Below are 15,589 nucleotides of genomic sequence, written 5' to 3'. Positions count from 1 at the left end.
GCCCAAGCCAGATGGCTTCACAGGTGAATTCTATCAAACATTTAGAGAAGAGCTAACACCTATCCTTCTCAAACTCTTCCAACATATAGCAGAGGGAGGAACACTCCCAAACTCATTCTATGAGGCCACCATCAACCTGATACCAAAACCAAAGATGTCAAAAAAAACAAGAAAAGTGCAGGCCAATACCTCTGATGAACATAGATGCAAAAATCCTCAACAAAATACTAGCAAACAGAATCCAACAGCACATTAAAAGGATCATACACCATGATCAAGTGGGGTTTATCCCAGGAATGCAAGGATTCTTCAATATACGCAAAACAAGCAATGTGATACACCATATTAACAAATTGAAGGATAAAAACCATATGATCATCACAATAGACGCAGAAAAAGCTTTCAACAAAATTCAACACCCATTTATGATAAAAGCCCTGCAGAAAGTAGGCATAGAGGGAACTTTCCTCAACATAATCAACATAATAAAGGCCACATATGACAAACCCACAGCCAACATCGTTCTTAATGGTGAAAAACTGAAACCATTTCCTCTAAGATCAGGAACAAGACAAGGTTACCCACTCTCACCACTACTATTCAACATAGTTTTGGAAGATTTAGCCACAGCAATCAGAGAAGAAAAAGAAATAAAAGGAATCCAAATCGGAAAAGAAGAAGTAAAGCTCTCACTTTTTGAGATGACATGATACTATACATAGAGAATCTTAAAGATGCTACCAGAAAACTATTAGAGCTAATCAATGAATTTGGTAAAGTAGCAGGATACAAAATTAATCCACAGAAATCTCTTGCATTCCCATACACTAATGATGAAAAATCAGAAAGAGAAATTAAGGAAACAGTCCCATTTACCATTGCAACAAAAAGAAAAAATACCTAGGAATAAACCTACCTACGAAGACAAAAGACCTGTATGTGGAAAACTATAAGACACTGATGAAAGAAATTAATGATGATACAAACAGATGGAGAGATATACCATGTTCTTGGATTGGAAGAATCAACATTGTGAAAATGACTATACTACCCAGAGCAATCTACAGATTCAATGCAATCCCTATCAAACTACCAATGGCATTTTTCACAGAAGTAGAACAAAAATTTCACAATTTGTATAGAAACACAAAAGACCCCAAGTGGCCAAAGCAATCTTGAGAAAAATAAACGGAGCTGGAGGAATCAGGCTCCCTGACTTCAGACTATACTACAAAGCTACAGTATTCAAGACAGTATGGTACTGACACAAAAACAGAAATATAGATCAATGGAACAGCATAGAAAGCCCAGAGATAAACCCACCCATATATGGTCACCTAATTTATGACAAAGGAGGCAAGAACATACAGTGGAGAAAAGAGAGCCTCTTCAATAAGTGGTGCTGGGAAAACTGGACAGCTACATGTAAAAGAATGAAATTAGAACACTCCCTAACACCATACACAAAAATAAACTCAAAATGGATTAAAGACCTAAATGTAAGGTCAGACACTATCAAACTCTTAGAGGAAAACATAGGCAGAACACTCTATGACATAAATCACAGCAATATCCTTTTTGACACACCTCCTAGAGAAATGGAAATAAAAACAAAAATAAACAAATGGGACCTAATGAAACTTAAAAGCTTTTCAAAGCAAAGGAAACCATAAACAAGATGAAAAGACAACCCTCAGAATGGGAGAAAATATGTACAAACGAAGCAACTGACAAAGGATTAATCTCCAAACTATCCAAGCAGCCCATGCAGCTCAATATCAAAAAACCCAACAACCCAATCCAAAAATGGGCAGAAGACCTAAATAGACATTTCTCCAAAGAAGATACACAGATTTGCCAACAAACACATGAAAAGATGCTCAACATCACTAATCATTAGAGAAATGCAAATCAAAACTACAATGAGGTATCACCTCACACCAGTCAGAATGGCCATCATCAAACAATCTACAAACAATAAATGCTGGAGAGGGTGTGGAGAAAAGGGAACCCTCTTGCACTGTTGGTGGGAATGTAAATTGATACAGTCACTATGGAGAACAGTATGGAGGTTCCTTAAAAAACTGAAGATAGAACTGCCATACGATCCAGCGATCCCACTACTGGGCATATACCCTGAGAAAACATAATTCAAAAAGATTCATGTACCCCAATGTTCATTGCAGCTCTACTTACAATAGCCAGGACATGGGAGCAACCTAAGTGTCCATCGACAGATGAATGGATAAAGAAGATGTGGCACATATATATATAATGGAATATTACTCAGCCATAAAAAGAAACAAAATTGAGTTATTTGTAGTGAGGTGGATGGACCTAGAGTCTGTCATACAGAGTGAAGTAAGTCAGAAAGAGAAAAACAAATACCATACGCTAACACATATATGTTATGGAATTAAATTAATATGGAATTTAAAAAAAAAAGGTTCTGATGAACCTAGGGGCAGGACAGGAATAAAGACGCTACATAGATAATGGACTTGAGGACATGCGGAGGGGGAAGGGTCAAGCTGGGATGAAGTGAGAGAGTAGCATTTACATATATACACTACCAAATATAAAACAGGTAGCTAGTGGGAAGCAGTTGCAGAGCACAGGGAGATCAGCTCGGTGCTTTGTGACCACCTAGAGGGGAGGGATAGAAAGGGTGGGAGGGAGGGAGATGCAAGAGGAAGGGGATATGGGGTTATATGTATACATATTAGTGATTCATTTTGTTATACAGCAGAAACTAACCCAACATTGTAAAGCAATTATACTCCAATAAAGATGTTAAATAAAAAAATTAAAAAAATAAAATGTTAAACATACACCTACTATATGATTCAGCCATTCCAATCCTAGAAATATACCCAAGACAAAAAAAGCATATGTCCTTACAAAGACTGGCACACAAATATTCCCGCAGCTTCATTTGAAATAGCCAAAACATAGAAACAATCCAGGTGGCCATGAACAAGTAAATGGATAAACAACTTGTGATAGATAGACCCTCAAAACTGAATGCTATGCAGCAATGAAAGAATGAACTATTGATATATGTAAAAACATGGAGGAATTTCAAAATAATGATGCTGAAGGAAGGTAGTCAGACACAAAATGGTACATACTGGATGACTCCATTTATACGAAATGCTAGAAAACACACACCTATCTCTAGGGACAGAAAGATGAGTAGTTGCCTGGGGATGGGGAAGGGGGACAAAGAGGGGGATGGGAAAGATTAAAGAGGGGAACGAAGAAGTTTGAAGGGTGATGTATATGTTCCCTGTCTTGATTGTGGTGACAGTTTCACAGTGTAAATCTGTCTAAACTTATCAAACTGTACGGTTAATGTGTGTACTTTTAGGTCAATTACACCTCAATTTTTTAAAAATGGATTCCTTTAGAATAAAAAAGACTAAAAAGCCATTTCAATGTGTGACCATTCATTGGCCCCTTCTTTTAAAAATCATATAAGATAATTGTAGGACAACTGAGGAAATTTATCTATGGATTACATAGATATATGAAATTAGGGATTTTTTTCTTAGGTATAACAACAGTACTGTAGGGAAATTTTTTTTCTCTTAGAAGATTCACCCAAAAGGATTTAGGATGAAGAGTTGATTTCTACAGATTAAATAACAGAAAAAATACTGAGAGAGAAAGAGGAAGAGAAGAAGTAAATGTGATATAATGTTAATTGTTGAATCTAGGTTGAGGTTATATAAATGCTCATTTGACTTTTTTTTTTAATTTTTGTATTTTTGAAATTTTTCATAATAAAAGGATGAGTACACATTATTCTCTTTCATTTACTCTTGTCTTCAGTCAGTAAGCAATAATACTAAGTAGGAATATTTTTTAAATATCCTCCTATGTAGCAGAAAACTATAGTCATAAAGTCTTCAATCATTTAACTGGTAAAAATTTATTCTCTCTTTGAGAGGCTGAGATCACTCCACAGATATTAGCACAGGCTGTTAATGAAGCAACTAACAATAATAATGATCATAGCAGCGAACTACCATTGGCACTAACCATGTTCTACAATATTTACATGTATTTTAACTCTCTTACCGCTCTTAATATAACTCTCTTAACAATCTGATACTGTAGATATTATTATCATCATCCCTATTTTGCAGATGAGAAAACAATACAAAGAAGATTAACCAGCTCACCACGAGTTCCACAGGGCAACTGGAGGAGTGGGTACTCAAGACCAGCAGTCTAAGCCTACAGCTTGTGTTCTCAAGTCTGAGGTCACAAATTCCAATGCCGCTGAAGTCCAAGCCAAGTGGGAATCACCAGGTAGGGGCTGTAACAAATTGGTGTGTGTGCTCCCTGCTTCTTGGCCGATATTGCCACATGGACTTTTGTAGCCACATGTATTTTGTTTGGATTTTTCCAGAAAAGCCAGAAATACGGATTTTTAGGTGAAATGTCCTAGTTGCTTTTGTTTATTTGTTTACACTGGTGGCCTATTTCTTTTTTTAAAAAACAGTGCTGCTAAGAAAGCAAAAATTTTAAAAGAATTAATGTGGCCCATAGCTGCCAGTTTGCAATCTACGGCGAATCAATTAAAGCCCCTTGGCGCTGCTGCATTAAGAAATAATTAAGAATTTCCAAAAAATTCTCTTTCGAGGATCCATGATCCAAGCTGTTGGTTCACAAACTGTCCCTCATGCACGGAGGGCACAGAGAGACCAAAGAAAGAGGCAGATCACTCTGGATTGGTAGGTGGCTGTTAGAATAAGCAAGGGAACTTTCAGAGGAGGTTCGTCTTGAGGGGCTGCAAGGTGAGTAGATCTCCACACCTGCCTGCCCAGATCTTAAAAGCTTTATATACAGGCCTTAGTGGGATTCAGTCACATACACAGTCCAGATGGTCTCAACAACACATTGCTCTCTCAAGGTTGCATCCTTGAAATGGCTCTGGCTGTGGCAGCAGTGGGCAGAATGGACATCTCAAGGACGGGGCGGGAATGAGGATCCTCCAAATGCCTGGGTCCAGGTCACAGGTCAAGGGGTAGTCACGACCTCTCAATGACCTCCTCCAACACAAGCCAAGAGTTAAACTATCTACTTCCATCCACTGATCCTGTTCAATGATAATTCTGAAACTAGAAATCCTGTCATGCCAAAACACTGGATGGGTAACAGGTTTTGTGGAATGCACAGCAGTACACACAGAACCTAGGGTGTGCCTTAACTCTCCACAATTTCACCAAGTCCCTACGTCTACAGTACACAGAGGGGACACAGAAGGGACAGCATTAACAAGAAAAGCCTTTTCTAATCTCTGCCCTTACACGACCCCACCTTATCAACTTTCCAGAAGGAAAGGCAGAAATGAAACAGATCAAAGTCTCTACTTTCTCTGCTCAGTGCCCTCAACAGACAACGTAAATGTGCAGAACCATACCTTTATCCTGCCTTGTGCCTTTCCTATTCAGCACCCTGTGCAAGATCAGAGGTTTCTGGGAGTCTCACTGCCTACATGCTCTTTGCTCTGCTGTCAGTCTCGTAGCACTCCTCTTTCTCCACCCACGACGGGGCTCAGCAACTCACCGATGAGCCTTCATTCAGAGCCAAAAAGAAAGGGAAAGGTGGGAGTAAAAGAACAGAACTCCTAGCATGAGTACCCCTGATATAAACCTCCATAAGCTAACCCTTCGGCGCTGGCAACCCCACAGGCAGTCAGTGCCAAGTAGAAATCAAGGTCATAATAACACGAATGTTTAAGCACTTACCGTGTACTAGATATTAAGTAAGGCACTCTCTGAACATCACCATCTGAGGGCCATTTCACAGATGGAGAAACTGAGTCAGAATGAATTTACCAGCCTCTGGTCAAGAGTTCACCTTTAGTAAATTCTACACCTAGGATTCAAATCCAGACCTCATTCCAGTGCCTGAGTTTCTTCCATAACCCTGTATCTCAAAGACTAAGGGTTTGTGGTGAAGAGGAGAGAAATGAGAATTAGAAAAAACTAAACTTTGAGAGCAAAGATTGATACCTCCCTATCCTCTGCCACAGCTCCCAGCCTGCTAAAAAGACTTGAGCTGTTTCTCACAGGCTTACCTAGTACCTCTGCATCAGAATCACCTAGGGAGATAATTTTAAATGCAGATTCCTGGGCCCTGGTCCAGCCCTAATAAATCTACATCTCTAAGGTAGGGACCAGCAATGTGCATTTTTAATTGCTCTTCCAAGGTGAATTTTAACCAGTTCTCCAGGTGAACCACTGGATTTGATGATTCAGAAAAGGAGCAAGGCAGAGTTTAAAAATCTTGAACAGAAATTTAAAGGCAAGAAAAAGACATTTTAAAGTCACAACACAGGAAGGAATTTTGCTGTCAGACTTATACAATTTTTAATTTTTTAAGAGAACAATTATTATCGGCAAACATCTGAAGGAAATCTGGTCCATTTATTTTACTTGTTTTGACGTCTGCAGATAATGACAAGCTGGAGGGAAAAACAGGTTTAAGGTTTGCAGCAATTAGCTAATTTGTGACTGATTATTTAAAATATAATACATGCAGCTCTGTGCTTCTCCAGAGGGGAGAGTTACAAATTATTATGGTTGTTGCTGCTGCTGCCAGTGTTGGTATTATTGTTGTTTTTAAAAGATTGCAGCTTTCAGAGATGTTTGTGAATATTAATATTGTTTGAGGTTTGTCAGGTTGCCATAGCCACCTCGGTTCCCTTCTGCCAGCAGGACGTAAAGCATTGGGAGTCAGAACTGCAAAGGAATCCACAGTGTAAATGCAACCTGGGAAGCCGCCTCTTTCCTTCCCACATTTCCACACCTTGTTCGTTTTGATACATTGACCAAAACACACCTGCTTCCAGTCCGCTAGCCCTCTCATGCTTGTGTTCTCTCCAGCTCATTTACCCTCCCCCTCTCCCCTCCATTCCCCTAGTACCCCTTCACTGTGCTCTTTTAAACCCTTGGACACACATTCTCACTCAAACCCTTCAAGTAACACTTCCTCTACCTTCTCTCCTTAACTGATATCTGGCTTTGCCCAGATAATGATACTACTGAACTCTCAAGTGTACACAGATCCTGGTGATGTCATCTTTCCTCACCCCCCCCAGCTAATCCACCCCTAGTCCCATCATCCCAAAATCTCAGCGACTAGAAGTAGGTCATTATCAATCTCAGTATTTCTGCTTCCTCTGCTGATTCACCATTGCCATTCAAGGACTCCTCTCTCCTTTGAACTTCCTCTGTCTGACCATGCCACCCTTTTCTGACCTCCTTCTTTGTCTTCTAGCCTCTGGGGGACCTCCAAGCTTTCCTGTTGGTGCTGCTCCTCCCCCACTGAGAGGCTACACATGCATTAGACCCCCAGCCACAGCCACGTGACCCCCTCTACTCCAAATCTGCGGCTTCAGTTCCATCTCATGCTGATTTAAGTCCCACCTACAGGCCCAAAGCCAGCGCTTCCAGCACTGGGATAATTTTCCTACAACTTGACTGACATTCTCTTTGCAACCCCAAAGCATGGCAAGCAATAGGACGTGGTGCTTAGGAATACGGTGTCTGGATTTAACTCCACAGGTAAAGTCCTGGCTTTACCACTTACTACTTTCGTGGTTCAGCACAAGCTATTGAACTTTCCAGGCCTCAGCTTCCTCATCCATAAAATGATGACAATACTATCATCTATTTCATAGGGTTGTTATGAAGACTGAAAAAGAAACCTCCTTAGTATAATTTAGTCTGTTTGAAGGTAAGAGAAAGCCCAACTCAGACTAGCATAAAAAACAAAAGTGTTTTATTGGCTCACTTTTCTCAAAGTCCAGAGGAAAGGTAGGCTTCAGGATTGGATTGATTCAGTGGTTCAGCCATGGATCAAGGATCTAATTTCTCTCCCTCTGTTCTGTCTTCTAAGGTGTCAGATTCAGTTTAAGGCTGGTTCTCCCTCATGCTTATGAGAGGCTATCATTGGATTATAGGCTTCCTCATCCAAAACAAAGGAGTGAAGAAAATGATCACTTTGAAAAGCTCTTCCAGAATAGTAATGGAGAACTTTTCCAGACATTCTTAGAAAACCTCTCAGGTCCCATTGTCCAGTGTGAATAACAAGCCCATTCTGGAACCACTGCCTGGATCAGAGGAATTACTAATTGGCTCAGACCTGCTCAAATGGACCAATCACCGTAGCATAGGAGAGGGGATTACAAACCCTGGAAAATATTTACCTGCCTATAAACTGCACAGTAAGTATGAGATGGAGACGGAGAGGGGAATGGATGCTGGGGAAATGACCTAAGACCCACTGTGCAGAGTCAACTCCTTAGTTAATGATGGGCAATTAGTAAACACTATGCTAATATTAGCACTTATTATTATGTCATTTTTACCTTTGATGACTACTTCTCATTCTTCTTTGTATTATCATTTATTATTTACATGATACTCTCTCTATACTCTCCCAAACTCAAGCTTGTCAATACTTAAGGCAGTGTGCTTTTCTGAGTTTCTTTTACCCCTAACGTGGTTCACCCCAAACTCTGTACCTAGCAGAGTGAATAAAAAGAAGAGAGGTTCATGGGCGTCCCTGATGGTGCAGTGGTTGAGAGTCTGCCTGCCAATGCAGGGGACACGGGTTCAATCCCTGGTCTGGGAAGATCCCACATGCCGCGGAGTGACTAGGCCTGTGAGCCACAATTGCTGAGCCTGCACGTCTGGAGCCTGTGCTCCGCAACGAGAGGCCACGACAGTGAGAGGCCCGCGCTGAAGAGTGGCCCCCGCTTGCCACAACTAGATAAAGCCCTCGCACAGAAACGGAGACCCAACACAGCCATAAATAAATAAATAAATAAATAAATAAATAAATAAATAAATAAATAAATAAATAAATAAATAAATAAATAAAAAAGAAGAGAGCTTCAATAAATGCTGGTTGAATACGTGAATAGACTATAAAAATGGTTGTACCCAGTGACAAAGCCTCTCTGGCAGGAGTTAAAGATTATGCAATGTTCTCATGCCCTTCAGTAAAGAACAACTTAACACATTTAAAAAATATTCTTTCTTGTACAAAATAATATTACTAACCCCCCACTGACTACCCAGGCACAGACAGCGAATATGTCTTTGTTATTTTCTAACTGATCAGTAAAAGCTTATTCTTTAACACAATTACACACAATTTATTCTTTTTCAGTTTTCTTTCACAATAACTTTTGAAGTAGATGATTCCATTTGACCAGACTACATGCAGTACAAAGAATACTATGAGACACGTGATTTTTTTTTGGTCACTGTACCCTCATAATGAAAGCTAAGAAACCTTCAAATTGGTACATTTTAACTAAGAGCTATACTTCTCAAAACCACAAAATAACAGGAAAAACTCCCATATTACACAGTACGAAGTTATAAGATATTTATGTAGGAAAAGACTTCCCTGTTCAGATTATTCTTTAAAATGTCCCATTTTACATAAAATATACTTCAATTTTAAACCAACTTAGATATATGCCTTATTCTGCCTTTTTTTTTTTAGTAAATAACATCACTTCCAAAGAAGTTTATTTTAATGTTTTTAAAAAGTAGGTAATATCAGCAATTCTATAATAAGGCAACTTACTAATGGGTAGCTGTAATTTTTAGATAGACATGGTAAATGGCTCGGTATGTGAGGTTTTTTTTTAATTCTTTGTATTTCTTTTAAAGTCTGCAGGATTCCAGAATTTTATTACCTGAAAATTATCTGACTTTTAAAAAATACATTATTAAACTTGAAACTGTCTTTGAGAGAAGAAAAGTGTGTGGGAGACTATAAAACATACTGGCAGCCTAAGAGTAAAATGAGGGAAAATGTGGATTCCCTGTCTTTTAACTGAGAGGCTGTAGCAATGCAAAACCTTCACTTCTTGTCTGTGGAGACCATGCAGTGAATTTTAAGAGGGGAATCTGATGAAAGAGTAAAACAGGAAATGTTTAGAGAATACAAACTAGTCAGACTATCTGAATTTCACAAAAAAGATAGTAATAAATTTAAAACTAATTATAGCACATGAGTCCAATCCGGGTAACACTACATATATAAAGCTATATTATACACTTGACATCTAATAATCCACGTGCATGACCTCTCACGTTTTTATTTCATGTGCCTCTTAAAATCGCCACCTTGGTTATCTCTAGCCTCAAGCTTTTCACCATCCAATACAAAGTACAGACTCAGAAAATAATGAAACAACATGAAGGATAGTTAATGCAGTGGACAGTAGTACATCCCCATAGAATTTGATGCCTGATGCAACTCCATGAAGTAGATATTGTTACCTGAGGCCAAGATGTTAAATAATTTTTCCCTATGCTTCTGAGTATTGGGAATCAGGTCCCAAAGCCCCTGACTGTATTGCAATGTGACATCTAACCAGTAAGTCCCTTTCCCAAAACAAAATCCAGCAGAGAAAGTGTGCACCGTTGATCTCATACATCCAACTAAATAGCCAAAAGGCTGTGCAATGTAAGTTATTCTATTACCTCTGTTGGATTTGGGGGATGAGTCACTTGGGTGAGGCTTCTGATGTTTCCTCAGTGATCAGCATGCTTGATGGAGCAGCCAAAGTTCATTCAAATCCGTACTCCCTGCAGTCTCCACTCTGGCTTTTCTGGCGACCCTAAGTATAGAAACAGATTAGGATGCAACAAACATACTATAGAAAGAGCCCTAACCTCAGTCATGTTTACAGATGACCTCTTTGAGATGCACAATATCACTCAATATTTGAAAGAAAAAATTAAGAGAAAAATTAAATGCCTTTTTTGCCCATAAAATTTAAACAATATGAATTTTTTTAAATGTCTCACTTGTGGGTAGATAAATTGATGTACTCATGATGGATTTAAATTTTAAACATGCATACCTTTCGAGCCAGTAATTCCATTTCTATAAACGTATCCCTAGAAAAGTATTCAAAGATATATGCAAAAAATATTATAGTGTTGGGGCTTCCCTGGTGGCGCAGTGGTTAAGAATCCGCCTGCCAATGCAGGGGACACAGGTTCGAGCCCTGGTCGGGGAGGATCCTACATACCGCGGAGCAACCAAGCCCGTGCACCACAGCTGCGGAGCCTGCGCTCTAGAGCCCGTGAGCCACAACCACTGAGCCCGCGTGCCACAACTGCTGAAGCCTGCATGCCTGGAGCCCATGGTCTGCAGCAGGAGAGGCCCACCGCAATAAGAAGCCACACACCGTAGCAGAGCAACTAGATAAAGCCCGTGCGCAGTAGCGAGGACCCAACGCAGCCAAAGAAAAATATTAGTGTTGAATAAGAAAGTAGCTAAATTTATTATAGTAAATCCATGCAATGGAATGCCATGAAGCCTCTAGAAAAAATGAGGTAAATCTATATATACTGATATGGAAAATATCTCAATTTTATTGCAGAGTGAGGAAAAGCAGTTTGATAACAAATCTTTAATATGAGTTCTATTTGCACATTATGATCTTATTTGTGAAAAGGCTGTATATGTATTTTTTCCCTTGTAGACATAGAAATTTCTGGAAGTACAAAATACACAAAATACTGATAGCCTGTGGAGTGGGAGAAGGGCCAATGTGGGATACAACAGGACCTTAACTTTCCACCTTATCTTTTCTTTATGTTGAAAATTTTTACCATGAGAAGGGCAAAAAATTCTCTTCTCCCATGTCTTGGTTGTATGAGGGTGAATATGGATGATGTAAATGTTCCATGTAAAGAACCTGTCAGACACCTGGAACCCATGAATGTTGGTTCTCCCATTCAAACACGAGTGTGCGTGTGTGCACACACACAAACACACAACCCACTCCTTTCCAACACCTTCTGAACCCTGACACCATTTTACATGCCGCCAATCTTACCATACATCTCCATTATCTTTTAGATATCCTTATTCCATTCAAGGGAGAACTGAAGAAAGGCACAAGGAGAAGATTTAATTTGGACATTGTTGTCCCCTAATACCTAGCTTAGGTTTTTTCAAAAGAGAAAGGTAGTATTTTATTTTCCATTTTCAAAACAGAGGGAAATAACACCTTCCCAGGTACTATCAGTGACATAGGAAAATACTTCATCCTGCTTCCTACTCCAATCAATCTTGAAAGAGAGACTGGGGTGGGAACATTTAAAACATGCCTCAACTGTTATTGAAAACCACAAGAATGATGAAACTTCATGCATAACGATGTTGAAATAACCCTCCGTGAATTGTGGGGATTCTGACAGGCAGTGAAATGTATGACTCCTTTCCTCCATCCCAAATCACAGAAACAGTAAAAAGCTACCTTCCAGGTCAATGGTCTCCAAAATAGATGTTGATCTCACACCCCAGCAGTAAAGAAACTTTGAACAAGCATCCTCAACATATTTTTATTTACTTATAAATCATATACATCACACCATTGTACTAATATATTAAAATATGAGCAAATATAAAAGTAGAAAATAAAATGGATGAAATTTAAAATACATAGAAAATCAAGCATCTAGTATTTTCTTCCCACACTCACCCGATGGGATACTGTTCCAAGTAACTCAAATAGCAGCTACCATGGTGTCTCATACACAATTATGAAATTTACATTTCTAATATCACATGAGTTATTATACCAATGAAAAAGTTTCAGGACAATGCTTTCTGTTGTAATGCCTCCTCAGATGGCCTAGAAGTATATAATTAAATTGAGAAAATAAATAATTCTTCTTTCAACTTGTTGGGGGGAGAGTGGATAATATTTAATGAGTCCTTTCTCAGTGCCAAGATTTAAAACATCTCATATTTAATGTTCCCAACAACTCTGTATGGTGGACCCTTTACAGATACAGAAAGAGGATTAAAGTGGTCCAAGATCAACTAGTTAGAAACTGGTAAGGGATAGTATCAGAATCTGGTTGGACTGATTTCAATATCTAAACACTTACTCCTCTTTACTGCCTAGAAAAGAAAAACATTAGGGGTCAAAAATGTGTAAACATGGTTATAGAATCTGAGATCACAAAATACTGTAGAGTCAAAAAGATGAGAAGCAGTTTGAGAGTTGGGCCTTCTCTCCTATATCCCTGATTTCTATCGCTCTCTTTTTTTTGTGTGTGGGATCTTAGTTCCCGGACCAGGGATTGAACCTGGGCCCTCGTCAGTGAGAGCATGGAGCCCTAACCACCAGACCGCCAGGGAATTCCCTCTGTCACTCTCTTGCTACACAGAGTGATTATTCTGTAGCTAAAGTGGAATAGGACCCTGCTGTATTAATCCCTGGGCACAGTCAACTCTAAGAATTTTGGTAGGAGAGGTTTAGGAAAACATTTTTTCACAAATTTTTAAGTTATCTCTCTATATCCTATTACTTTCTTCAAATTGAAAATAAAACCCACATAGATTTTTTTTTTTAACTTTAAATTGTGCATATCATTTATGTGAAAATTCTTCTTCAAAGAACTTACTCTGAGTCAGCGGTTTTCAATGGCGGAGAAATTCTGGCTCCTAGGGGACATTTGGCAATGTCTGCAGACTGTTTTGGCTGTCACAACGAGGAGTGGAGGTGCTACTGGCATCTAGTGGATAGAGGCCAGGGATGCTGCCCAGCCTCCTAAAGTGCACAGGACAGTCCCCACAACAGCAACAAAAAGTTTCCTTCCCAAAATGTCAAAGTGTCAAGTTTGAGAAACTTTGCTCTAAGGAAATAATCAGTAATATGTCAAAGATGACTATCCAGATGTGCTCATTAGCACTGTTTGTGACAGTTTCATAATCTGAGACTCATTAAATTACAGTGCCTCCATTCACTGGAATGTTGTAGACATTAAAATGATGTGAAAGTTTTTAATAATATGAAGAAATGCTCATGATATTTGTCCTAAAATAATATATTTAGTATGAGTAGAGCATTGTAAAAGTATACATATACTTGTGTATAGGCCTGGAAACTACTTTGAAAGAGTATCAACCAAAATAAGTATACCATTTATTTTACCATTTATTTCTAAAGAGTGGTAGGGAATTCATACAAAAGATACTTTACAATTAATGTCATTAAAAATACCTATACCATTTATCATCCTGAGGAGAAGGACATTTGATATAAGCTATTATCTCAAAAGCTATACAAACTTCCTAAGTATATAAGGCTTTGTACCCTTTCTTTTCTGAATGTGTCATTGGAAGAGTTTCACTTCCTGACATTAAGTTCTTTAATGGTAGAAAAGAGGAGCGGCAGGTGTTTCTCACCAGGTGCCTCATGATGGCAGCAGGCAGAGTTCACTGGGCATTTTTGTTCAGAGCCAAAATAGCACCTACTATTCTCATTCCTTCTCTTTAAAAGCCTTCATTGTTATTCTATGATTCAAAAGTAGAATTACTCGCTTCCACCCACACCAAAAACAGTATGGTCATGACACTCTGAAAATTCAATAAATGTTTCAAACATCATGAACACTCATCCCCAGTTGAGAATGTTTTATGAGTAAAAGGCATTATGATATTGTCTGCTATGCAACCTTATAACTTCCATACTGGGGTGTAAACTGTTGATGTTGCTGATAAATTATCGTTATTTTAGTGACCAGTAGCCTCATGTGAAGAAGGAAGCAAAATGGCAACAAGTTCTCATAAATACCACAATGTTTATATCAATCAACAAAACTGATTAGTTTTGCTCACCAGTATAATTGAACTTCTAATCTGGATTGGAGAGAAAGGGAAGGTGGGTGTGGGGGTGGGGTGAAGTGGGGACAATTTGGCCACACTACTTGATGTCAATATAATACAATTAGAAATTTAAAATTTTTATGGTATAGTAAAGGAAAAAAAAAACTCCCATAAAAGAGATAAATCTCCTCTACAGAAGAATTCCAAATAATTTGAGTAGATATTGTCCCTCAAGGAGGTGGGACTTAACTCTCCATCCCTGAGTGTGAGCTGTGCTTAGTGACTTGTTTCCAAAGAGTAAGAGTATGGAAGGATGAAAAAAGTAGCCTTACAGTGGCGATCCGGACAAGCTCTACCTCCACCACGTGATCAAGGTTAACATCACTAGTGATAAGTTATGCTGACAGTATACTCTCTTGATATGATATAATGAGAATGGCATTTCACTTTTGTGATCTTCTACAACCATATACTAATCATGAGGAAAAACTTCAAACAAACCCAAAATGAGAGACATTCTATAAAAAAGATTGATTTCAAAACTGTTAAGGTCATCAAAAGACAAAAACAAACAAACAAACAAAACACAAGAACAGAAAGTCTGAGAAACTAGCATAGACCAGAGAAGGTTAAGGAGACATGTAATGTCTCCTGGATGATTCTGGAACAGAAAAAGGACAGTATTAAAAAACTATTAAAATTTGAATAAAGTATGGAGATTAGTTAATAGTAATGAACTAATGTTGGTTTCTTAGTGGTAACAAATGTACCATAGTAATATAAGATGTAAATAATAGGAAAAACTTGGTGAAGGGTATTTGGGAACTCTCTGTAATATCTTTGCAACTTTTCTGTAAATCTAAAACTATTCTAAAATTAAAAGTTTATTTAAACAAAAAATAAATTTAAAAGTACC

At 38.5% G+C, this 15,589-nt stretch overlaps 1 long non-coding RNA gene across 1 annotated transcript in view; it reads right to left on the bottom strand.

The window, feature by feature from the left end:
* LOC118891990 overlaps window positions 1–15,589 on the bottom strand; it is a 219,962-nt gene that overhangs the window by 93,740 nt on the left and 110,633 nt on the right. Inside the window, exon 3 of the long non-coding RNA XR_005019216.1 lies at window positions 10,524–10,660. This is a non-coding gene — a long non-coding RNA (uncharacterized LOC118891990). The remainder of the gene's footprint in view (window positions 1–10,523; window positions 10,661–15,589) is intronic.

This window comes from Balaenoptera musculus, chromosome 3 (assembly GCF_009873245.2).
Source record: "Balaenoptera musculus isolate JJ_BM4_2016_0621 chromosome 3, mBalMus1.pri.v3, whole genome shotgun sequence".
In the NCBI taxonomy this organism is placed as follows: domain Eukaryota; kingdom Metazoa; phylum Chordata; class Mammalia; order Artiodactyla; family Balaenopteridae; genus Balaenoptera; species Balaenoptera musculus.
This window is presented reverse-complemented; position numbering and strand designations above follow the sequence as displayed.